General features: G+C 42.4%; 1 protein-coding gene across 3 annotated transcripts in view; it reads left to right on the top strand.

Annotated features, from left to right (window-relative positions):
• The window catches only part of HOXC5 (homeobox C5), a 67300-nt gene extending 51283 nt beyond the window's left edge, over positions 1-16017 (top strand). For 2 of the 3 annotated variants that reach the window (XR_010067229.1, XM_063293850.1), the window contains one exon: positions 15582-16017. The gene's annotated coding sequence lies outside the window, so the exon portion shown is untranslated. Of the gene's footprint in view, positions 1-15401 lie in introns of all 3 variants that reach the window. The other variant, XR_010067230.1, reaches the window with a different exon arrangement.
• The last annotated feature ends 11139 nt before the right edge of the window (positions 16018-27156 follow it).

The raw sequence follows: 27156 nt of genomic DNA on the forward strand, positions 1-27156 counted from the left end.
TGTCCAGAAGCTGAATGTGTAAATTGTGACATTTTGAACCATTCAAACATGCACAAGAACACTTTGGATGGTAACTTCCAAGTAACAGACATACACGTGAAAATCCTTCTCTTTCGTATCTTGCTTCTTCTTGATGCATTTCTGATATTCTGTTTCTGGGTTTCTGTGTTACCATCTGCTCCCAAGCTTCCACCTCTCTGCTCTTTCATTGCCATGTAACATCAACATCTCCAATAAATTTGCACAACGTGTGATTGCACTGAGGATGATACAGCCTTTTAAAAAGACTTGACTCTGGAAGAGGGCTATCTACAGAAAATTCGCACATTTGTTTTGTCACTCATTTGGCAAAGAGTAAAATCCTGTGCTTTCCATGCAAGAAATAGAGTTGTATATCATAGGCATGACAGGTGGAGAGCACTGTGAAGCAGGAGGAACTTGGGAGGAGTCCAAAAAATCAAGACAACAACAAAGACATGCAAAGTCCTGTCCATTTTATATGTGGTTTCAGTCATGTTGCATTTTTGAACCCCACCTCTGGATGCTCCTGCTGTAAGAGACTGTCAGACTTTTATTTTGGTGATCTCTAGTCAGTGTTGAGTCCTGGTGACTGCCTGGACTAGTTCCTGCAGTTTTCTTGGCAAGGTTTTTCAGAAGTGGTTTGCCCTTGCCTCCTTCCTAGGGCTGAGAGAGGGTGACTGGCCCAAGGTCACTTCTTAACTTCTTAAGAATAGCATTTTTTAATGTGGCATAGATGCAGAGGCACCCAATTACCACATTACTGAAAGATGATCTTGGTCCCTCCCCTTGGACACCACTAGATGAGAAAGTGATGGGGCCAAAATTATGCAGTGCGTTTTAGTGGCTGAGTGTGGACTTGAACTTCTGTTTTCCTAGCTGTGATCAAAAACTTCACCACTGTACCACACTGCCACTGCCACATGGCTGTGAATTTGGGATGAAAATGAATATCCAGGATTATTATTATTATTATTATTATTATTGATGATGATAATTATTTAAACATCTGGCTGACTGCAACCAACCATAATATATTAAATTTATATGCTGCCTAACTCCCATTTTTGTTGCCTATGCTGCTATGCCTTTAATTCCTACCAAACTCCCAGCACATTCTCCATGGAATTCCTCAGAAATAGTTACAGAAGCTGCAGCTTGTACACAATTCAGCCACTCATCAATTACTAGGATGACAGGTGGGGGTGAATTTTAGCTCAAGTGCTCAGGTTGCCTAATAGCTTTGGGATCAAATACTGGTTCAACAGTTTGTGTCTGGTGTATGCAAGGGAGGGGCTTTCTTGGAGGTTCAGATCCAAAGGTGAAGCAGTGTGTAGCATTCTGGCAAGTAAGATGGCTTATTCTTCAGGACCTGCTCTGTAATTGCATCTATATTCTTCATAGGTGAGGATTCTAAGGAGGTGACTGTAGCATCCAGATGAGACCATTCATGTATCACGTGTGTGTGTATCATACCAAAAGTTAGTTCGTTCGTTTGCTCACAACTACTGAAGGCTGGCTGCTGAGCTGATGATTGCATTTGTCATTTTTTTAAGTGCTTCTATCATTCATTGCATTTATTTTCAGTGCCAATATATTTCTAGCAATTTTGAGTGCCTTTGGTGGCAGCAAATGCAATGCTGAAGTATTATGTTAATAATTAAACAAGAAGAGGTTTGATGGTGATATTTTACCTGCCTGGATATGCAATAAGAAATACTTTGTTTAATTTTTGTCTGGAATGAAATTGTTTTGAGCTCTAATAGGGAAAAATTAACATCCCCTGCCCCACCCCCATGATTTTGAAATATGGTGATATAAAGAAGACAATGTTAATTAATTACTTGTTAGTGGAGAGTGTACATCAGTCAAATACAGCTAAAATTTGGCTCGGTTTTGAAAATTGATGTGATTCAGTTCAGATGTCCAAATCAAATAGTTAAATTGGTTGATTTGAGTCAGGTTTTTGAATTGATTTGGGAGGGAAAAAAACCCCCAGGTTTCTGCATGTGCACAAAAGTGTGAATCAATGAAATCAGTTGGGAGGTATCTAATACCACATTCAAATAGACAATGTGATTCAGTTCAGAAAGCCAATATGATTTGGAGATTCCGCTGGATCTCCCTCAAATCAAAACTCTGAACTGAACACCTGCATAGTCTGTCCCACTGCTGCAATTTCTAAAGAAGTTATAGATTTCCATAAAATCTACGTATGTTAATTTAGAAGTATATTTACAAACTTGAAAAGATGGTGGCCAAGGGACTTGTGCAACTGCTCGCTCTACTGTCCAAGTGCTCATGGTGGATGGGGCCTTGGTGGCCCCTCCCTCCTTTTCCTTCTTATGATTCTTTCTCTTTAAAGTGGACCTGGGAGTGATAGCCTGCCAAACTGAAAATGCCTTCAAACAGAGGACTGGCAGCCGGTCAAATAAAGGACCGTTTGCATTACTTTGTTTACATAAGCATGAAGTCCGTGTATTAACTTGTAAAAGAAGCTGGTGACAGTGGAGCAGGATACTTCATACGAGTGTAACCTTTGTGAAGAACAGCAGCAAGGGAGTTACTGTTAAAGATACTAAAGTAGAGAGATCCCAGCCAGAGACCCTGTTGCAGTCTTCTATTCTCTAGCTTAGAAGAATTTCTATTATCTAGACCAGTGTTTCTCAACCTCGGCAACTTCAAGTTGTGTGGACTTCAACTCCCAGAATTCCCCAGCCAGCAAGAGTGGGAGTTGAAGTCCACACATCTTAAAGTTGCCGAGGCTGAGAAACACTGGTCTAGATTCTTTTAAAAAGAGAATTAGCTGTCCCATATGGCAGACAGTCAACGGCTAGAAATGCCAGAAATAACTTACATTTCAGAATTTGATGCCTTCTTTTAAATTCAATGACGAACTGGAGAAAGGTTCTAACTTTGGCATAATATTTATGTAGCTGGCTTCTTTGCACTTCTGTGAGTCTAGGGCAGAGTCAAGGGTATGGCATGTGGATTACAGTCATGAGTTGGTTCAGGTGAGGGTCAACCAAGCTGTTCCAATTCAGATGAACAGTAGCTCCCAAGGAAGTCTGTGCGGAGGTGACAAGATGTTTGCTATTGTTCATTTCAGAGAGTCAGAGAGAGTAACACTGATTTCTATACTGTTTGCAGGCTTGTATATGAAAGCATTTACAATCAAAGCAGTGTGAATGCTCACCAAATAGTGATCACAACAATCAGTTTTTAAAGTTTTTACGTTCTTGCTCTCATTTTAAGTTTTCTTATGAACCACCACCTACCGGCTAATGGGTGGAGCTGGGAGTACACACCCAGTTTGCACAAAGAGAAGCATTACCACGTATACCCACCTTTCTCTCAAGCTGGGTGGTTTGCAAGAGGAAGCAAACCTGTTGCCTCTTTCTTCTCCTTACTGAATTCTACATAGAGGAATTTTGAATCAATGTGTGAGGAACCTGGTTGGACAATATCTGGCCTAGGGAAGGCTGATCTCAGGAACAAGGCGGTAAAGGAGAAAGAACATGCAATTGTTTGAACTTGTCTGCTAAAAATGGTGGGGGGGGGATGGAAAGAAGTAGCTTCAGAAGCAGGCATTGGTTTAGTTTAGTTTAGTTTAGTTTAGTTTAGTTTAGTTTAGTTTAGTTTAGTTTAGTTTAGTTTAGTTTAGTTTAGTTTAGTTTAGTTTAGCTGTCTGCCTATATTTTTTCAAAGTTCTCAGTGGAATCAGTAGTTTTTGATCAAATTTCAAGAGGAGGTAGAATTTAGGTATAAGATCAGTGGAAGCACACCCATTGTCACTCCCTGGACAAGTTTACTTGTCCCAGTTAAAACAGCCTTACCCAGCTTTTCCCCCCCACTGCATATATGTTGGATACAATTCTGATCATCCATTCTTAGCAAACCAGTGGGAGGAAACTTGTTGGATATGGCTGTATTTGTATATAGGACAGAGACAAGCTATTTAGTATCTTCCAAATATTTGGACTAGAAATCTATACTGTATGTACCAGTCAGCATGGATGATGGCCAGGCGCCCTGGGATTTCATAATCCAAAATATCCAGCGCCTCAGATGGATATCCGATGCCTAAAGTGGTGAATTTGTGTGACGTGTAGTTTTGAGAGTATGGCCCTGTATATTTTTGAGGCAGGGACAGGTAACACAAAAAATGGTATATGACAAAAAGTTGAGTAATTTCACAAAGTATCTGAGCTTCATTGTAAAAAATATTCAACTGTTTAATTACAGAGCCGAAAATGCCATTCAAATGTATCTTACTCTTCCTAATGAATAGTGCACTGCCTGCAATCAAATGCAATCCTTCCCAATAATATTGAGCCCAGCATAACTTACTGTTCCAAAAGTATGTAGGATTGAGTTGTGAGTTATGAACCAAGAAGCCTCATGGAATATCTCCCTCCCATGGTGACTTTGGAGAAAACCTATTATTGCTCCAATTCAACCCTCCACCCTAATTTGTATCCAGTGGTGCTATCAAGGCAGGATATTGAGGCAGAAGTTAGGATTCCACTCATTAGAAAGAGGAGGTTTTCTATATATATCAGAGCTGGTTTACCACACATTGAAATCAATAGAGTAACAACAGCAGCAATTGTACTGCACTTAAAAATGAAGCACAGGGCAGAAATAATGGAATATCAGTTTAATATAAAAATAAATGTACTACAAACCTAGGCAGCTAGGTTCTAAGGAAATAGAGCAGAATACCATGTAGATTTTTACAATAAAAGGAGTAGATACACAAGACTATATAAAACCTGCTAATATAACTTATTAAGTAAAATTGAACAATATTTAACATAAAAACCAGGGGAGCCTGTTACCAAGACCAGTCCAGAAACCACCAATCCCCAATTTCAGGAGCACCCCCATTTCTCAGAATCGAACAAAATAGTTTTACATTCATACTTAAAGACAAAAAAGTTGCCTATCATCTGAAGAGGGAGGGCAGCTGCCTCCAAAGCAGCGGGACCAGGTCTCGAAAGGGGCTAAAGTTGAATTTGCTGTTGGAGTAGCGGGACTGGCCCACAATGCCAAGGAGACTGAGCAAGATTTTGGGGGAGGTACCTGCTCAGCAATGAGGATATCTAAGGAGAGTTGGACCATAAAGAAGGCTGAGTGCCGAAGAACTGATGCCTTCGAACTGTGGTGCTAGAGAAGACTCTTGAGAGTCCCTTGGGCTGCAAGGAGGTTAAATCAGTCAGTCCTACAGGAAATCAACCCTGACTGCTCATTGGAAGGACAGATACTGAAGCTGAAGCTCAAAGACTTTGGCCACCTAATGCGAGGAGGGGACTCACTGGAAAAGGCCCTGATGCTGGGAAAGACTGAAGGCAAAAGGAGAAGGGGACGGCAGAGGATGAGATGGTTGGATAGCATCACCAATGCAATGAACATGAATTTGAGTAAACTCCAGGAGACAGTGGAGGACAGGAAGGCCTGGCGTGCTATGGGCCATGGGGTCACAAAGGGTTGGACATGACTTAATGACTGAACAAAGGAGGAGTTCCACACTACAGTACCTGAAAGTCCAGAGTTAAGATTTTATAGCACCATACGGTGGGAGCCAGTGTAGGGCTCTGTGGGGTATAGAAGCAGGAGTGAAAACAGGAAAATGCAGAATAACCTGGACTGCAGGATCTTGAACCCAGGTCAGCAGAACAAGCAAGAGCAGAAGAGGGGAGGCCCACCAGTAGACCAGGGCAATAGTCTAGATGTAATACAACTGTGACATGAATGGGAAGCTGGGCTGCCTCAGGTGTCAAGAAGTGGCAAATACACAAAAGTTATGCAAGTGAAAATGCGCAGCTCTTCCAATAGCTGCAGTGGATGACTTCAGGGACAGCCTTGTAACTACCCGCAGGTTCCTGGCAACCTGGGGGAGGGTTCTTTGTGTTCAGACATTACATTTCCCAAACTGCAATACGGAATACAGCCTGTGAATAAGATGAGCAACAAGGTTTACGCAGGTTTGTTGTATGGATTACTGGGATTGTGTTTGTGAAGAGCTTTCACACGTTCAAGTCTAAAACACTAGATAAATATGAAATATGCCCTGTTATGTTACATTGCTTATATTGGATAAGAGAGTTGGGATGATACCCATTTTCACTTCTGCAAATGATTAAAATAACCCAAATGATGAGAATGTATATTAACAGAGAACTGAAACTAACCCCCTACAATTTTGATAAGTCTTTAGAATTCTTCAGTCCTTTTTTTGGCTGAAGCACAGACTCTGCTTCTGGGTATTGTCTTCTGACAGAGCTGCAAATCTTTGATTCTATTTTTCATAGCAGCAGTTGGAAGCCACTGAACTCACTTGGCCTGATTGTTAAGATAGGACGAGCCATTCAGTAGCTTATACTGTAGTTATTGTTCACAGATCAAGGAATGGGATAGCACTGTAGTGTGGTGGTTGAACATGCAGAAAGTTCAGCTTCAATTTCCAGAGTTAAGTAAGGCAAGGAAATTTAAAAACACTGTAAGCATGCTCCCAATCAGAATTGACTATATTAAAATATTATGATGACATCACTCGGCAAAAGGTGGGTTCCTGTATTCCTAAATTGGATCAAAATTCATATCAAAAATTACTTGTCTTGCTTTTGTCTTGCATGATATGAAAGAGTCTAGTTCTGTGGGCCAAATGACTGAATTGTTTTATTGGGTATCTATGGTATCTGTTAAAGTTACATTTTTGTGTTTGAAGGATCAAACATCTTAGATCTTAGGGGATTTGTTCAATTTGGTATAAGTAACAGGGAATCTCAGTCTCATTTGGAACTCTTCAGGAAGCACCAGTGATGGTGGTGATATTATTTAGATACAATCCAGTCTGGTTTCATATATGGTTTGAGAATAAAAAACAGCTTTGGTTCCATTGGTGGATAAGATGTTGAACCAGGGAAATAGAACTCTGTTGATTCTTTTGGACTTTCAGTGGACCTTTTGATACCATCACCCTGGTATCTTTCTGAATCATCTGTCCAGGTTGGGCATTATTTCAATTATTACAATTTCATTCTTTTCTGGAGAGCTGATCTCACAAGTGGTGCTTGGGGATTAGAACTCTACTCAGGCTAATAGATGAATGGATGCCACAAAGTTATCTCCTGTGATTTTTAATACCTACATGGAACCATTATGGAAATAATCTGTAGGTTTAGTTTCATTTACTGATGATTCCCAGCATTAACTTCCACCCCTGTGGACTTATCCCAGGGAGGCTGTGGAACTTTTGAACTGGTGATCTGAAGTAGTATAAGGTTAGGTAAGGGCAAGCATGCTGAAATTTAATCTATACAACAAATAGGTAACGTGAGTAGGGAAATCAACTACTTTAGATGAAACAGTTGCACTTTGCCTAAAATACCAAGTATACTGTCTGAGAGTTCTCTTCAGCTCAGTCCAAAATGGGATATTCAAGTAGCATTAGTGATCAGGTGTGCTTACTTGCTTGGGCAGATACCCGAACTGCAGTCTTATCAGACTTCGCTTCAGCCATCCATGCTCTTTGACATCCAGGCAGTGCTCCTCTACAGCAATATATGCCAGGCTATCTTTAAGGACAGGACAGACATTTTTGCTAGTACATTTTGTTAGCCAGCTGCTCAAATCAATGACTGTATGCACGTAACACACTTAATTAGGTCAGGCAAAGATGACCAGCAGATGCATTTGTGTAACATGTTAGCCTTGGTTAGTTCTTTTTTTAAAAAAGAACTTTATTAATTCTCAAAGTATAGTTAAAATACAAAAGATAGAATATAGAACAGATAGAGTACAGAACTAAAGGAAAAAGAAAAACGATAAAAGTGCAGAATTAGATAGAAAACAGGAAAAGAAAGTGACTTCTGACCTTCTCCAACACAGATATAAATGCATGTTATACAGATATAATCTCTTACTGTTAACTAAACCTTAATAAATTATTTCTATAAAATCAAACCATTTAATCATCAAAACCCAAAATCAAAACCTCATTTTTTTCAGACACAAGCAAATAGTCCAAAAGTAGTTGCAAAGTAGATACAAATCCAGACATGGTATTTTCTCTTACCTTTCTGTTAACTTTGCCATTTGAGCCAATACCATTAATTTAACCATCCATTCTTTGATTGTGGGGATTTGTGGATCTTTTCATCTTTGTGCATATAAAAGTCTTGCTGCTGTCACCATATATAAAAGCAAAGTCCCATGCTGTTTCTCAAGCTGCTTCTCCATCAGTCCCAAAAGAAACACTTCTGGTTTCTTCTGTAAAATCGCTTTAAGAATCTTTTGAATATTAACACATTTGATCCCAATTTTTTTTGGCCTTCTCACAAGTCCACGAGAGATGGTAAAAGGCTCCTTCACCAAGGGAACATTTTCAACAAATATTTGTCACCCCATTATACATTTTTGTATAACTAGCCTTGGTTAGTTCTTTTGTGGCTTAGCATTTGTGTGAAGCTAATCCATTTAGCCCATTTATGGTTCAATGTATTGTGTGAACACCAAATATTGGTCATTTCAATAATCAGATTAAACTAGTGTGTACATGAAGCCATAGAGGGTGCTGGGCTGTCAGACCTTTCAAACCAGCTGCGCTGGTTGCCAGTGCATTTCCAGATCTAGTTGAAAGTGATGGGATTGGACTTTAAAAGCTCTGAACAGTTGGAGTCTAGATCACTTGAAGGATTACCCTCACTCATTTTAGCTTTCCTACACTCTGAAGTCAGTATCTCAAATTATTTATGTGCTCAGCTGTAGGAGTAATTACATGAGGCAGTATGAAAGACAGAGGGATACTGATAGCAACTCTTGCTTGTAGACCCTGACCTGATTCCTACTAGCTCCATTGCCACCCAATTTGAAGCAGGTCCCAGAGACATATTTATTTACCTTAACCTATCTCGGAAGAGAGCAATGGCAAGACAGTTCTGTGCTGTTGCCAAGAAAACGTGTCTATGAAGTCACCCTAATATTATCTTTATAATGGAGTTGGGCTAGACACAGCAAGTGGCAGTAACTGTCTGCCTTTGGCTGATCTTGATTAAGCTAAGCTGGGTTGGATCTGGTTAGTACTTCTGTGGGACACCACCAGGAAACCTAAGGGTTATAAATTAGACTGGGAAGCTGAAAAAACACTCCAGAAGAAGGCAATGGTAAATCATTTAAGAGTTTGCCCTAAAACATGCCATATAAATCTTTTCAATAAATAATTTACTAGAAAAACATGAGTTATTGGGCCGGAGCCAGACAGAGTATTCCATGAATGAAAAAGTCCCTCCTATTCACAGATGTCACCAAGAACCATTGAGTTCATCCTACTAGAAGAAGCAGGGATCTTTTTTAGTTGTCTTTGTAGCCCATCATATTATCTTTGGAAGGAGTTTTGGGGGGTCCTTGACAGAATTCAAAATATCAAGGCAGGAATATCATAAGAATCCTCTCCCTACCCCTTCCAAGGCAAGCAGAACTCTCCTGATCTTGATCTAACCCATTACTTAGCAGAAGATGTAGAAACTATGAGACTATAATATTTATTTATGACATTTATATGGCTGCCCAACTCAACCAAGGTGACTTTGGGTGGCTTACAAAAGAAAAAGCAACAAAACCTAACCAAAAACAATACATACACCAACTAACAACCATTGTGAATGAAGAAAGCCTCAGTTTATATGCTAGCCTTGCTATATTTAGCTGTAGATAAAACACACTACCTCAACTCCCCACATCTAAAATATGGGGGTGGTTAATAAAGGTCTAACTAAACAACCCCTGAAATAATAGATTTTTAATCTGTTTATATGCCAGTTCCACACCTAATAATTGCTATGATAAGTTGGGGCTGATGGAAACAAAGGTCACATTGAACCATTTATACAGTGATCCTAAACATGTTTACAGGTAGTCCTTGATTTATGTCTACAGTTGGGACTGGAACTTCTGTTGCTATGCGAGGTGGTCATTAAGTGACTCATGGCTGATTTTATGACCTTTCTTGCCATGGTCATTAAATGAATTACCACATCATTAAGTGAATCATGCAGTTGTTAAACAAATCTGGCTTCCCCCATTGTCTTTCCTTGTCAGAAGCTGGCTGGGAAGGTTGCAAATGATGATCATGTGACCCCGAGATGCTGCAACCGTTGTAAATACATCCCAATTGTCCAGCACCTGAATTTTGATCATGTGACTGCAGGGATGCTGCTGTTGTCGTAAGTGCGAGGACTGGCCATAAGTCATTTTTTTCAGCGCTGTCGTACTTTCAAATGGTCGCTAAATCAATGGTCATAAGTTGAGGACTACCTGTACTCAGAATTCACTGTAACTTGAGTTATATGATGCTTAACTGGAAACCTGGACATAGAATTACAGTTCCTAGAAATATTGGATTAGTTTTTTAGCCCATTCCAGAAGTCCTGAAATGGAGACTACATGAAGCTAGCTAGCGGGCAAAAAAATGGGAGTCCCCATTCAATTCATTGATGTAGAGTAAGAACATTAGAACTTACAAGCCAACTCTTTGTGTTGATGGAAACCACACACAGTTTTGAAGTGGATCATCTTTGTGACAAAGCAGTGCCACCCATGTTAGTGGGTCTGTGAAAACCATTTACCAGGACAAACCTATCTCATTCATAGATCTGTCTCTCCATGGACTTGCTTGAGTGTGATTGTGAATATTTACTGTATTATCTGATGGCTGCAAAATTAACTGAATATGTGCATATAACAGCTTACACATTCACTATGAAAAATGAAGGAATCTTCCTATTGAGAGGTGATGCAATACATGCACAGGTGAAATCACAGGTGTAATCTGAGGGGACTGGGGAGGGTGGCTGCAAAAAGGGATTTTGTACTCTGGAGCAAACTGAGAGCCAGTTTGATGTAGTGGTTAAGGTACCAGGCTAGAAACCGGGAGACCGTGAATTCTAGTCCCACCTTAGGTACAAAGCCAGCTGAGTGTCCTTGGGCCAGTCCCTCTCTCAATCCTAGGAAGCAGGCAAGGGCAAACCATTTCTGAAAAACCTTGCCACGAAAACTGCAGAGACTAGTCCAGGCAGTCTCCAGAACTCAAAGGCATCAAAAACAAACTCAGGAGCAACAGAAAGCAAACTTCTTCTTCCACTGATGTCACAGCCTTTCAAATATTTAATGATGCACACAATTTATCTTTTGCTTCAGGATGAGATTCAAACAAGTAGACAGAAATTACAAGTAAAAAAACATTCAGTTAAGTCTTAAGGTAAACAGTGAAATGTACTGGACCAATCTGCATATAGTGTAGAGTTATGCAGAGTATAGCGTTTTATACTTAAAGTATAAAACACAAATACCTTGGATATTGTGCAGACATCTTTGACATGGAGTTGATAATGGCTGCAGCTGTCTGATAGGCATGCTCTCAGTGGCAGGCCCACATATGCTGCCACATAATGTACTAAATGGTCCACAGGGATGGAAGAATGCAATCTTGCATTAAGGTCCGTTTCCTTGGAAGTCTGTTCTCTAATAGGCAGGCAGTATTTTCCTAGAGCACATCAGAATATGAAGTTTAATCAGGCAAAAGATGGGAGGGAAGAAGAGACTCCAGAGAAGTGGAATGAGTAAGACTCTCCTCTGAAATGAGTACAAAGCAATTCTCTCAAATCCATGATCAAGTACTTTCTTTGCCTTCAGTTCAGGAAAAGTACCTAAGCATCTATAGATGGAAATAAGAAATCCTGCCTAAAGTCATCAAAGCATTAGGAGCACCTGCTTAAGTCCCACTGGCTCTTAGTGACATTTAATCACTTGATCAAAGTTAAGCACGTGATTAAGAGTGCTTTGTGGGTGGGGGGAGGGAGGTGAATTTAAGCAGGTGCTTAAAGACCACTCTCTTGGTGATGAACTATAATGGAATATAATTGGGGAGGGGGAGGAGGGAACTGGGCAAGAAGAAAGTGATGGGGAAGCCACTTTCAGGCATGAGATTCTTAAGCACCTGATATCTCTCCCAGCAGACTGACATTCTGTTTTTAAAATATACAGTAAAAAGATAATGGGGAAAAAACCTGGAATCCATGTAATAGATGGAGTGCTCCTCTCCATTACTCTACTGTATTCCCTTTCTCCCAATGTGAAGCAAATAGAAAACCTGCCCCAAACCGGTAACTTCCAGTTGTTTGGGCCAATGATACCTGAACACTGGATATGCTAGCTAATGCTGTCAGGACCTGAAGTCTAAAACATCTAGAGGGCACCAGTTTCCCTAATCCTAGATAGATAGATAGATAGATAGATAGATAGAAAATCAGATGATGGATTACACTGATAGTGCTGGGATCTCCAACTGGATTGTGATAAGTTTTCTAATTTTAAGAGAGAGAGGTGGGGGGAAGGGTAAAAATATGTGGACCTATCTTCATATATTGACTTTGTGACAACTCCATGAAATGTTGAGATTTTTCTTAGAGATCATTAGTCCCTACCTTTCTGATAGTTTCTAGATTCCACGAGGAGAGGGCGGAGTGATTGTGGCAGAGCTGTAACATCTGCCTCCCACCAAGTGCTCCCGAGATGTTGGGACTACAAATCCCAGAATGCTAAACCAGCATTCTGGCCAAGCTAGGACTTTATGATGAAGAATTCTAGGATTGTCCACTCTGAATATTCTTACTAAAGATGGTATAAACTTCCACCTAAAGAGAAATAAGTATGGAATGAATCAGTAATACTGGTGTACTCAGAAAGGGATTACTGGAAAATTGAATACACAGGATAACAAGTGGTACTGTTTTAAACTGTGGTGATAGGTAAGGCTTCTAGCTTGGCAGTTCTCATCATACTCCAGCTACCACAGCCAATGATGATGGGAATTTGTTTCAAAACATCTGGGAGGAACTGGATTGGAAAAGCTATTATGAATGGCAGGACTATGGTTTCATTGGCACAATATAAACTTCCACTTAGTCATGTACCAGTTTGGTGTCATGGTCAGAAAGTTGGTGTAACATTAGCAAATCCTAGATTAAAATCTCTGCTAATTTTGAAATTGTTACCGTGTGGTCTTGGATAACCTCTTTTTCTCTCCCCTTCCTCCCTCCCCCCAGTTTAACCTACTTTCTGGGGTAGTTGTGAGTTGTTCAAGGGATGCTATATGCTGCTGAAGAGTCTCCACATGAAGAGCCTCCACAGATATTCACCAGAGAAATGTACTGTATCTCTCCAGAATGCACAATTCCCACTGGATTAGTTGACGAGGCCTGCCAAGTATCCTGCCTTCCTATATACTACTATGGTTTGATAACATTAAAACACAGCATATCTGATCCCACAAATCGCAGCCATCTGTGCACAGCATGTATCTTCTAATGCTTACATGCTCTTATGCAATGGACTCCCAAGTTCTAAAGAACAGGTTGCTACTAAGAGCACATTGGATTGCAGGATTAAAATTGGTTTGGTGCAGAATAGCCCCATAACAAAGCTGATTCAGTTAGCTTCAGCAGAATATAATAGGATCAACACAGAATTGACAAATTCCATGTTGATGGATAAACATGGGTAAACTCAATACTTCGGAAACAAGTCTAAGTTTCACATAATGCTATGCCAAAGTCTGCTTAATGATTTCTTCTCCAACTAAATAAATTTCTGCTGTTCCGCTTTATTCGTAGGATGCTTGAAAATTAATTTCATATTTCTTAGGTAGTGTTTATGAGTTTACTTTACTGTAAACAGTGCAGAGCACTATTTTATATTTCTAATTCAGGCAAGGTCAGCATTCAGGTAGGAATTTACCCATCATCACTACCTGGTACCGGCTATGTTTCTGATGTCAGCAAATACTGGCATGCTAATCTGTTGCAAAGTTTAGTACTACAGATCATGCACTTTAGCTGAGCATCTGTTGTACACACATGGGGTCTAATTGACCTGTGAGTATCATGCCGAGACCATGTGTTAGCCAAACACAGGCACACAGCTGAAGCATAAACAGCCTTCAGGTTGATCCTAGGGCAGAGTAAAATATAATCAAAGCCTGTGGTGATATACAGGAAAATGTAACTCTCTCAGAAGTTAGCATTCCTGTTGATCTTAAATAATCTGAGTCATACCAATTGCTGGAAATCCTATTGCCTAAGGAGGGAAATAGAGCTTTATCGATGCAGCAGTGCTGCTAATTTCTTCACGTACTGTCCCAAATCCAGTAGCTGTGATCTTAGCATGCAAAGGATGGGAAGAGCAGAGGTAAGGAGAGATAGACACATCTCAGGATGAATGGCTGATTCACTTCCATGCCAATTTCCTTTCACTTTTCTTTGACAGAGTAGGCCTTTAAAAGCTCTACACCTTGGCCAGCTTTTTAAGAGGTACGCTCTTTCATGTTCATCCCTTAATGAATTTGTTTTGCCATCAATAAATCAGAATAGGTATGGGCTCTTTCCCATTGCTTCCCCTCCCCAACCTCCCCCAGGACTTTCCATTGCTCCTTCATAGTTTGCTGTAGGGACTGATGTATGATTCTAGTGAGCTAGCCAGTAAACATGCTGCTCTTAAGCAAGTGCTGTATTTTGTAAAGTTGCCAGGCATAGGTCCCTTGCAAAGAGGTAGCTTATAGATGATCCTGGACATGTTAAATGCCCTTGGTTGGCTTTATCCACCATGGAAAATATTTACTCTCCCTGCAATTCTTTCAGTGCTGCTACCAAAGGGAGGTAGTATTTTACTCTTGGGTGTGATACAAGAAAGCTTCAGTGCCCTTTGATTAAAAGTAACTTCAGCTGAACAGAATATGTTGATCCTTAGAAATTGGTTCATGACATTTTCTAGCCTCAGTGGAATGTGATCAATACAGTTATGTATTATCAGTTCTGTAGTTTTTCACATTGGTGTCTACAGTACATTTTCTAAATGCCTAGGATGTCAAAGATACAGGGGCATCCGGGTTAGCTTGTCTGGTTTATCTGTATGTGGAAATTAATGTCAAGGTTGCTTTTACCTATAGACAGCAGGTATATGTAGTAGAAGGTACAGTCCAAAGTAGAAGCCCATCCCAGATCACTCAGTGGATTAGATATCTCTCAGCACACTTAAACTCAGTTTTTCTGTTCTCTTGTAAGTGTTGGAAAATGCTCTTTAGTGTGTGATTATTTGATTAGCAGATTCAGTGTGAAGGCATTTCAGTCAAAACTCTGAATTGAGTCAGCTTTCTGAATCAAATCATTGAGCAGAACTGAATGCCTTCAAATAGGTTTGATGGGCTATTGCTTTTTACCGAGTTAAATCAACAATCCATGTGGAATTAATTTTCCAAATCAGCGATCAGAACTGGATCGGACCCTTTTCTCACAAGCCTAACATTCTCTCCTTCTCTGCTTTTTCAGTGCTAACAGCTAGGTAAGAGTTGACATCTCACAAGAAATTATGGGAATCCAGCATGGAGCTGTTCATCCATAAATCTGAGGCAAAATAATAAGTGAAAGCATTAAGTCAATGTTGTATTATGTCCCACTAGTAATTGTGTCAGTGAAACTGAGTATTGTATCTGTTTATGCTGTTCATAGAAATATGGCCAGGGTAGGCGAGCAGCTTCTGAAAAGGCATTTCATGGCTTACTTCCCTGGATCCTTGGCCTAAATGAAAGAGGATTGAGACTATAAAAAGTACATGTCACTTTGAAGACTGCCCAGGGAACTGAACTTCAGAACTGACCTCCTGTATAGGGGACATGGGGTTGAAGATTTTGACTATCTTTCATATTATATGTTCTAGTTATTATACTAGGAAATGAAGCAGAAGTTTCCAGATCAAATACCAGTCCATCAGTTTGAAACTCACATTTCTGGGCAATGGTTAACACATTTCTTCTCTAGTTAATGTGCCTACTTCCATACATTTGGCTGCCAAAAACAAAGAGGAGATTTTGTAAGAGCTGATGTCATCTTCTGCCCAATGGACAGAATCTTAGTTGCATTTCAGCAATAAAGTCTTCAATTTCTTTCCCTGTCTCCTGCCTCTTTTTTCTCTGTTATTCCATTGTTCCTTGGATTATGTTGTTGTTATGGCAACAGCTAAGATAATAAACTTGTAATAAACTTGGCATCAAATTTATCACCTTGTTGGATTTGAAAAACTGTAGGCTAAACAGCAAGATCTCAGCACCAGTCTGCATGAGCACTTCCATGGGTGGTATGGTTTTGGTGATGGAGGCTATGCATTTTGGAGCAACTGAACAACTGTCTTCTGCATGTGGTATCTTAAGTATGCCCTCTTCCCATTAACATCACTGATGTCCGCCTGTGGGAGGTGTGATGTTTTTGGTTTCTTTCTCATTCTTTCTCTCTCTCTCTCACGCACACGCACACACACACACAACCTGCGCATGTGGGAGGGGATGTTCATTTGGCTCTTCGCTGTAGCTGTCAAAATAACCAAGACCAGTGCTATGCTCAGAGTACACAGAGCTCTATCAGCATGTATTCTGCCGTGCCTCAACACTCATCAGCCCACCCCAGGAAAAGAACACATCCTGGGCTGAATGGTTTGCGGCCGGCTAGTGAAATTCATTCTCTTGAGTGAGAGTGATTGCTCTGAAGTGCTTAAACGACAGACTAAGTCTTCAATCTACTGTATGTGTGAAATCTCCTCTGCATGTTAAGTATTGTTGCGGGTCTCTCTTTGAGGTATCTGGGCTATCTGCATGGCCGAGCAACTTGATGTTCAGTCGCATCCAGCTGAAATCCATGGCAACGTTTGTATTATTTTTAATCACTCTGGAGCACTTTCTAGGGCTGTTCCTCCTTTCCATGAGGGCAGATGGTATTGCTGCCACTTCCAGGAGTTATCCACTAGTTTACTTGTCTGATACCTTTGCTGCATGCACATACTATACACAGACCCCACCAGAAAGTGTTTCACCTTTAAAAAACAGTGAGATGATCTTTGCCTTTTTTCTGTGTTCTTGGATTCACTTCCTTGTTCCTGTTTCTGCCAAAAGAAGGATCTCATGATGGGATGCTTGAAAATATGCAACCAGTTTCAACCACAGTATATGGGGCAGTGATCTCTGTTCATTGGATCATCCTCTCGTGATTAAGATTTCACTCTGTACATCATAGAATAGGATAGCAGCAACTTTACGTGGATATGGGAAACTATCGAGTTCACTGAAAGGTATCCTTCACCTGCTCTGACCCAACCATTCCAGACTGGAAATTTAACTATTCCATCTATAGATTTATGCATTTGATTTTCATTTGCATCAAATACTAAATTAGCAAACAAATTCATTGTAGTAGAAGTCTGCCTTTACAGATGCTAGAAACACCATGGACATTTTAAGATGAAGCACTTGTTTTAATCTCTGGATCTTATATGCAGTAAGAGATGTTCTATTGTCTTGCATACTGTAATGGTTGCACATTTTCCTGTTGTCTTTCACCCCAAATTGGGAAACCGGAGCTCAGCAAACTATGGGAACAGTAGACCCCTTGCCATATTCTGGCCTCCTGATTTTCATTTGGCTCTATAGAATGGTGCAAGGAGGTAGTAATGGATGGTTTCCACACAAATAATATATTTGATGAGTCTAGTTTTTTGTTGTGCAACTGGGTAACCTATAAATTTATATATAGGGAAGACTTAGTGTGATCCCTTCCCTTCCTTTTTATTACTATTTCTATACTGAAATATATTTTCAAGAAAACCTCATGACCATATCTAGGAAAATCAAAGCATACTTTCATTCAAAACATGTACAAGAAGCATATTAGTCTGATTTCCAGTCAGTATCTAAGTTTTGCTTTAAAAGTTGCCAGTAAGATAGTTGGAAACAATGAATTAAAAAGACATAATACCTAGGAGGTTAAAGAAATTCATGCCCATTCCTAGTTGCAGTTTTCACTGAGATATGACAAAGTTTGCCAAGAAACCATTCAGTTTTTCAGATCTTAGAAAACAGTTTTAGAAATTCAGCTATAGGTAAGCATACCTTAAGAAATGTCTCAGCACTGTGAGATTTATTTCCTAGTAAAAAATGCAGATTATTTAAATGTTGAACATAATTTTCTACAACAAAATATTATTTATTGATTTATATAATACTTCTGCATCTTGACTTTAAGGAGTTCAAGAGAGTTTATATCGGTTCACACAAACATCTTTCCCCAATTTATCCTTGCACAGTCATTTAAAGTGGTTAGCATCATATTGCCCACTAAGCTCCAGGGCTGAGCAGGATCTTGTCCCCCAGTCCCAACCTAATACTCTGATTCTTAACATCTCTGATCTCCATTATGGCCTAAAAGGGCAATTAAGAGTTTTCTGAAGAGAGATGTTACAAGGATCTTTAATCACAGTAGAGGTAAAGCGTTGTTCTTGTAAGAGATGTTTTCTGAAGAGACACATAAAATGACCGACTCAGTCAAGAAACCCTGAAATATTTTCCTTCCAAGCACTGTTGCAAACAGAGCCAGAGAAGGTCTCCCCTGACCTATCTTTCTCTTTTTTCCCCCTGGAGACTAAGTTAAAACTGTACTAGGCAGATTTTGAAAATGTCCAGAATGCTTAAAAGGGAAGAAGAGGAAAGGAAGGAAGGAAGGAAGGAAGGAAGGAAGGAAGGAAGGAAGGAAGGAAGGAAGGAGGGCACTCCAGACAATTGCTCATTCTGTAATGACTTATTACTTCAGAGGTCGTTAGAAAAGATAAGGGCGGCCATAAAAACAGCCTGGCTAGCATACTTTCCCTATTGAGATGATCATTATTAGCTTATTAATCTGCAATAATGTTGAATTATACACAGCAATAAATAGGAAAAAAGGTTGACTTGGAGTTTTAAGTGTGTTATGGATCTCCAAATGAATATTGTGAAGCAGCAAGACTCCTTCAGAGTGAATGGCACATCCTTCAGCCCATTTTATATCCTTTCCATTCTGTTTCACTTTGTTTTCCCCCCCCCCACCCCCCCCCACCCCAAAGTAGTTTTGTTCAGTTCTGGCATTCTTGTTATATTCTCTCACTCTCCAAGGAAGAGTATATTCGTAAGCTGGATTGCCCTGATCAACCATAAAAAAAATTAAACAAAATTAGTTCCTGGAATATCCTAAAATTGCTGAGAAGGATATCTGCATGTGTGTGTCTGTCAGCCTTCGCAAAAGCCTCTTTGTTTTCCTCTGCCCGATGAAGCATTTTAGACTTACACAAGAAGAATGTATGGGCTGGAGAGTTAAAACGCCAAAGCATATCTAATCTGCCCTGAGTGATCCAAAGTACACACATCCTTGCTAAGTCAGTTTAAAACACCTTGGCAATGTGGGTGTACTTAGGATCACACACCTTTGCTAAGGAAATGCAAGAAACCATTGCAGGTGTTAGGAGGTCCTGAGAAATTAGCCATCAGGACTTTCAGGATTGGGGTGTTGTTGTTGTTGTTGTTGTTGTTGTTGTAAATCTTACTCTCAGCTCCATTTTTTCCAGTCAAGGCACAGTGTGTTTACCAGCCTCCTTTAAAACAAAGCACACCCCAAATGTATTTTATTTTATCATTATCTGAGAGCCAGTGCATTGCATTTTAAAGAAAGTTTAAATTTTTGTTTTATTTTGGAAGTAATAGCCAATTTGTTCTTCGAAGTATAGAAGCAAAAATACCAGCAACAATAGAGGCACACGTTCTTGGGAGTAAGAGCAATTGAAATCGTTAGGACTACCTTCCAAGTAAAAACGGTTAGGCTGGGGGTACGGGGTACTTCCTCCCCCCCCCTCCATTTATGCTTATTTTAGAGCTGCATTTTGCTCATCCAACCCGGCATAACTTCAGCACCTAAAATCTAATTCTTGTAAACTAATCTTGAGGCCGAGAGGCTTCTCCGAAAACGAATCCCCGCTATCTTTCGACTCTTAAAAAAAAGGATGGATGGCTGGATAGATATTCCATCTAAAACGATCATAATGATAAAGACGCCGCAGCCGGATGACCACAACCAGGTTTGCGTTGCTCAGACTGTTGACAGAAAAGGTACTATCAAGCGCCTCCCAACTTTAAAATGCGTGAGCAAATACCCCCGTCCTTGCCTGATCTCTCTGCCCCACATCTTCAGTTCTTTTGTAAGTGGGGCAGGGGAAGGAAGGGAGAGTCAACAACCCGAACCGCAAAGGGAAGGTGCAACTAAATCTGGGTTTAAATTCAAGCCACAAGGGCCGGACGTACCAGCTGATTAGAAGGACTGATTTCCTCCCCTTCTGCCGCCAGCCAGCGAAACCTACCGCTTTGTTACAGGGCTCGGGCAGCAAAGCGGCGCCGTCGCCGGGCTCTGCAAAGGCTGCGGGCGTCCCGGAGCCCGGCAGCCGACTGGCCGCGCGCAGCCCCATCCCTGGAGGCGCAGAACGGCGCTGCTCAGGCGCCTCCAAACGCGCGCAGAAAGCATCCCACCCCATCCCTCCGTTTTTCTCTTGGAGGCGCCCTAAGAGCCCACCTTCTCTCCCCTTCCCCGGCCCTTCCCCAGTTCAAACAACCCTCCTTAGCAAACGAGAAGAGGTGCAAGCGCCACACCTCCACGCGCTATCCAGTTGTGAATCATTCTATCCCGTTTACCGGGTCAGGGTAAAAACCCATCACGTGTTCTTCCTTGGGCTATACGGCTTCCTTCTTCTCATTTAACCAACCTCAAGAGCCGTTTTCTCCGAAAAATCCGGGTGGCTTTGGATCCGTCAAAGAACTCCAGAGAAATAAAATCTACCAGGAGAGATGGGGCAGAGGGGTGTTATTAAGAGAAATCAAACCAAGTTAGACGCTCGACTCTCTCTTCTTTTCCCCTGCCCCGAGCGTAATTGTTCCTTTTGGAGAAGCTGGCACACCCCGGTCGCCGCGGTCGAGCGCGTTTTCCACGGGGAGGAAGAGGGCAAATTGCTAGTCGGCCCGCCTCGGTTCCCCACCCTCACCGCCTCGGTTCCCCAGTCCCCGGTGGTTCTTTCCCTTCCTCCTGGAGGAGGCGAAACGCCTCGGCCCCGAGCTTTTATTATCTGCCCGTTAGGCCTTTTGGAGCGGCTCTCCGCCCGCGGGAAGCGTGGGCGAAGGAAGACCCATCCCGAAACCCAGCAGAACGGCGCTTTAGGGAGAGTTGCGGGCTTCCTCAGAACTGTCTCCTACATCTTGGAGCATTTTCCTCGCCCGCTTTCCCTCCACGGGAGGAAGCGGGGATAAGCCCGGAGGAAGGGCTCCTCGGGGCAGCAAAGCCGGGATTTCTTTCCCCCGTTTTTCTCTCCTTGTTTACAGCTACCGAAGGCAAAAGAGAGCCATAAATCTTAAGGCAGCCTACAGAGACAAGTGCATTTGTATGCATCGTTAGAACTAGCTAATACCTAAACCCATTAGCGAGCCATGTAGAATTCCAGTTTCCGGTGTCCATTAACTGACAGTTAAATTCTAGAGGAAAGGCCAGGGCGATTAACATAAGCTATATCCATCATATTGTTTGTCATAATAGATCAGTCAACGATGGATGTGCGTGCGTGAAACTTTCTCTTTCCTTTCCTTTCCATCCTTGGAGCTGGGCTGATTTTCCAACAAGGACCCGCGATATTTCGGCCAGCCCCTCCCACGCATCCGAGGTTCGGTGCCTCAGAAAGAGAGCGAGAAAGCGCGACGACTGCGCGACTGCCCCAGGCGGCCGGGAGCACTGCTTCGAGGAGAGAGCGTGGGAAGAGGGATGGAGGCAGTTCCTCGGATGGAATCCGGAGTGAGGGTGGGGAAACAATGCGAACACGCCAAGTAACGCGTGCACATACAAGAGAATTGTGTGGGTCGCCTGAGAGGGTCGGTGAGAATCCGGCTGCCCAGGGGGCCGATCCATGGGTTGGCCACCGGAGGAGCCCGCGAGGTCACCGTCCAAAGGGCGGCCGGCTGGCCGCTTGGCCCCTCCGCTCCATGGGAGGTCACCGGCCTTACTCCGAGGCAAAAGCGCACGGCCTTGCCTCTTTTTCAGACGCGCCACCCCCCTGGTGCCGGATTTGATTTGATTTGATTCGATTTGATTTTACTTAAAGGGGCAGGGGCAGCAAGGGATCCCCGCCCCAAGATTAACGTCTGCTGTCTGGTTTCTTTTTCCCTTAATGGGTCCTCTTCTCCCATTCTCCTCGTCGCCCCCCGTCCCTGGCCGGCTCTTTCTTGTCCCTGGTCTTTGTTGAATGACGTTGGCTTACGTGTCCCGCATCTCCTTCCCCGGCACCAGCCCTCCCTCCCAGCCCTACCCCACCGCTCCCGAGCACCACCACTCCAGGAGCCGAGCCCGCTGCATGGAAGGCGCAGGCACTCCACCCTTCCCTCTGAGCTGCATCCCTCCCCCTCCCCTCCCCTCCCCCTCCCTTGTTTGGGCTGCGCAAAGATATGTGAACTTTTGTGGCTCTGCTTTTCCGTCTTCGCCCGCGAAAGCGTTAAAGGTAAGGGTCTGGAACTCGTAGGCAGCAGCCGGCTTTTGTAGCGGTGATTTATGGCTTCAATCTTGGTTCACCCAGAGTTCACATGGATTTGCTGCTTCTGAGAGCTAAAAGATGGTCTCAGTTGACAAGTGTGACTATTCGAAATGCCTCCCGCTCCCCCTCCCTCTCCCCTCCCCCTCCCTTCTAGTGCAAAATCGTTTAAAATTGAACCTAAACCCTCGGATTTGCTTTTAGAAGAGGCAGCCATCCGATCTTAGGGATCCAGCTGGTTACATAAAGACATTTTATAGCAGATCCCTTTTAGGGGGTGGGGTGCGTGTAGGAGTGTGCGCACCAAAGATATAACAGACCTGAGTCATAATGTATGGTAGGTGCCTGGAATACTTACAATACAATGTCACAATACCATAGAGAGTGACACAGGGATCTTTAGACCAAACGAGGTGAGGATCTACAGAGGACTGGGTCGGATCCCAGCCAACCTCCCCCCCCACGTCCTTTTTTCTCCCCATTTCTTTGTTGCCACTCTGGGCTGGGGAGGGGGAAGGAGAATGCGAGATGGGAGAGAGGGAGGGAGCCATGTGAAGCCGGCCTCCTGTTAAAGCTCAGAGAAATGAGGACGCGTCTCTCTTGGAGAGAAAGAGGAGCAGAGAGCGGCCCTGCATTATTCCTTGTTGTTTTTTTCCTGTCTCGCTCTTCCACCTTAAGTGTTATTAAAACAAGCTTTCCCCGCAAGACGTTTGTTAAATATATAAGCAATTGGGGATTAAAAAAAAAAAAAGAGGATGCTGCAGCATCATCAAGCCCGGGTTTGCATAACGTGACCTGCCTGCAAAAAGCTAGCCTAGAGCTTTCTCTGGAATTGAACAACTCGAAATAACGAAAAAAGAAACAAATAGGTGAGAAATTTCGTTCGGACGATTTGAAACATCCATAGTACTGTAGGTGGATTCGGGACCTGGGACTGAGAGCATCTTGCAAAGGTCTCACATGTCAAAGGGGTTTCTCCAGCGTCTAGTTTATATTTCCGACAACCCGGGAAGCTGGACCTACCATCCATCTGGCAGTGGCACAGAGGCACGCGGAGAGATTCGACTTCACTATCCAGCCGCCTTTCCTACGGCCGACCCAATTCGTTTTTAGGCGGAGTCAGCCCTTACACCTATCCTGCCTTAAACCTTCCAACCCGTTGGGGACGGCAAGGTCCCTTAAAGAGCTGAGCCTTCTTAGTGTGCTCAGCCAGGTGGGGTGACCCTCAACCGATTCTGGTGGGCCCTGATTTTAGGCCAGTCGCAAATCGCCCTGCTTGATCGTGACGGGCCAAGCGTCCAGAAAGCCCTTGACGTTTCTGTCTTGCTGGCACAGCTAAATTAAGCCGGAGTGGAGTGAGGCTTCATCCTGATCCAAAGGGCTTGCAAGGATTTCCCCGATTCCCAGGGAACTTTATGGGCGGGGGCATTGCAACCGCGATTTCCCGGCCGCGTGCCTCCCCAAAGAAACGCCCCATTAACTTGAGCCTACTTCTCGGATCCCTTCGTGGGCCTGGGCCTGCGCCATCCTCAACTGCATTCCCTGAAACTGCGACGGCCAGCCGTAGTTTCGGTTTCCTCGCCCGCAAAACGAACCCTTAGGACAGGCAACACCCTGTTGTCCGGCTCAGAGGCCCCACGCCTTCCAAAAGCAATGGATCTGGTTTAGGTTGGATCGCACCGGCCAAGTTTTCTCGGCTTTGGAAAGGCCAGGGTGGATCGCTCGCGGTTACTTGACCTTAAATGAGGAGAAATATACGTGTCACACCTCTTTTCCCTTTGCTACGGAAAGTATTTTGCCCTGAAGATGGTTGGTCTTCCCTGCAAGTTTCAGCTGCCCCGTGTGCGCACATACAGACGGCTTATAGAAAGCCTATTGCGGCTGGGAATGCATAAATCCATATAAATAACAGGGAACAGCGGAGAGGTTCTGTTAATGCAATTCAAAGCTATCCATCGTCCTCCCAAATGCTTGTCAGGTCGCTGGCAAAATTCTAGAACTAAATGTTAAAAAAAGAAGAGAAAGAAGCCGTGGGAGGCGGAGATAGAAAACAAATCTTCCGTTAAAAGCAAACGATGGATTCCCGCCCGTTACAATTAGCTCAAGTGGGGATTAGTGCAGGAAGACACCGCGCAAGCGAGATGGGATGAATTCCAAGTCGAATAGGTCCAAGGGAGGAAAAAAAAGTGAGGAAGTTTAGAGGATAAAAATAAGGCCGAAAATCGCTTTTGGGTCGGTTGGCTGACGGGCGACGCGACCTGGGAGCGTCCTCTTTAACACATTTGTCTTAAATTCTCCTGTCCCTGGCCGGACTGGGGTGGCCCACAAAAACTCGCAGAAAATCTGCCGAAGCGTTTGACAAAACGAGTGTCCCTCTGCTGAAACGGTTTCCTCGGGAGAACTAAAACGAAGCAATCTTTTTAAATCAGCGGTCTACCTCCGTTAATCTGCTATAAATCACCATCCCTTAGCAGATCTGTACATGTGTCACCAAAGTTTCTGTGTTAGTTTGTCTGTTCTTCTTCCTCCCTCTCCCCGCTGCCCCCTCTCTGGTTCTCTGTTCTGACTCCAAGGGGTTCCCGGATCAGGTCATAGGAAATTTCATTGCAAGGGTGAGCCAAAATGCTGTAGGTGACTGGACCAAGGTCCTCTTCACTAAGAGATTAGGTACAGTATTCTCTGCTACGGGGCAGTATGGGGTAGGTTAACCCAGAAAGGTTTTAGAAAAAGCTAGGAAAATTCATGGAGGATAGGTGTGCCTATAGCTATTAGCCTGAAACATTGAGTAGAACATCCATCTACAGAGGCACTCTGTCTGTGACTATCCACTGCCAAGGCTCTTTCAGGAAGAGTCAGGACTTTCCCACAGACTCTCCTGCTTGGAATTGCCAAAACCTCTGGCTACCTGTGCACATTTGGAAATAGGATGTGGGATCCAGCAAAGCTGTGCTCATCTATCTCCCCCCCCCATTTTTTTTAAAGGCTGCAAATGCATTAAGGCAAATTAGTAGGGGTTGCTATCTGTATCTACTCAAAAGTAAGTCTCTTTGGTATCAATGGCATTTACTCCTAGGAAAGTGGACCCAGGACTGCAGCCTTAATTACTTTAAATAATTTTGCATTAAATGGTAATATAACTAAAGTCTTACCTTTAATCTTACTATGTAAAACTTGTAGTCATTATCTATTGTTGCTATCATCATCATTGCCATTGTATGTGCATGAAACGTGGCTCCTGGTGTTTTCTGAAATGCTCTCACCTATCTTATAGACTTAAGGACTGTCTATGAGCACAAGGAGGTTATTCACTTGAAAGGATAGAATATGTACATGTGCGTGTGTGTCTGTATACACAACATCCTATCCATTCAAGTGAATAACCACATTGTGGTCACACACACATGTATGCAAACTGCAGCCATTGTGCATTGCAGCAAAAGGTAGTCATAGTTGACCTATGGAAATCAATGCAACTCATGTTAGCTAGTGCTTTTTCAACATACACTCATGATAATGAAAAGTTGCTGATTTGTACCCAGCGTCCATCAGCCATCTGCTCCCATCAATCTGCTGTCTCACATCCTGAGCTTTTGTACCTCAAATGCAGTGTTAGTACTTAGAGGCAAGTTAACTATCCGCACCTTAGTTGAGCCTGTGCAGTTTTAAAAGTCTAGATTGTCACTTGCTGCTGGCGAATATGACACAGGAAGGATAATTGCCCATGCATTTACTGCATTCAGATGCCTTTTTGTTTCAGTCTTCTACACCATCCTTTCCTGTGCGTAAGAAAATATATTTTCTTGTGATCTGAGCGAATGTAGTATTAGAGTGCAAAATGCTGTCTGCTCACTTAAACAAACAAAAAATGTTTTGATCCTTATGACTATAGCAAACAGTTTTAAAAATGAATGAAATTTGTCTGATGAAAGTGGTGAACCAAATTCCTAGTGACACAAGCATCAGGGTTACAAAGTTTATTTGTTTTTATTTATTTGTATTTATTTATTCGATTTCTATAGCTGCCCATCTCAGCAAGTAGCTCTGAGCTCCTCGGCCAAATCCTTTGTTTAAATAAATTAAGTAAGTAAGTATGTTTCAGTCATATGGTAGCTTGGAAAGAGCTTCTACCCCAAGTATGCAGCATACCCAACTATTTTCCCTATAAATTTGTCTCAGAAAATCTCGACCAGTTCCTTCCCATCAGTACAGTTAGAGTTTCTCGCACAGCTTAGCCACCAGCCTAATATTTTTAGTTCCTAGTGTGTTCACTAAATCTACCCTCCCTTTATGAGATTCTTTGTATGCTTGTCATCACCTTTAGAAACCAATGATTTCCCTTATAGGGTCAGTTGTCCCTTTGAGAATATTGTTTTATTTTAAATATCATGAACAACAACAACACCAATATCACTGTTCCTTTCCCACTAAGTAATTTATATCAGTATTTATCCTGGAGGGCTGATAGATGGAGTGATAGTGCTAGAAAATACCTCTTGCTTATTTTCATCCACTCGAAGCCAGCCAATTTACTATAAATAGATACTGCACTGACTGCAAGGCTTTTATTCTGCAAATGGTTTCAATATTTACACGAAACAAGCCATTGCTTCTAACATAGGCATCAATAGTAGTTAAAAAATACTGATTTCTCCATTGCACACCCACTGCTGTGTTTGT

Source organism: Candoia aspera, chromosome 2 (assembly GCF_035149785.1).
Source record: "Candoia aspera isolate rCanAsp1 chromosome 2, rCanAsp1.hap2, whole genome shotgun sequence".
Lineage (NCBI taxonomy): Eukaryota > Metazoa > Chordata > Lepidosauria > Squamata > Boidae > Candoia > Candoia aspera.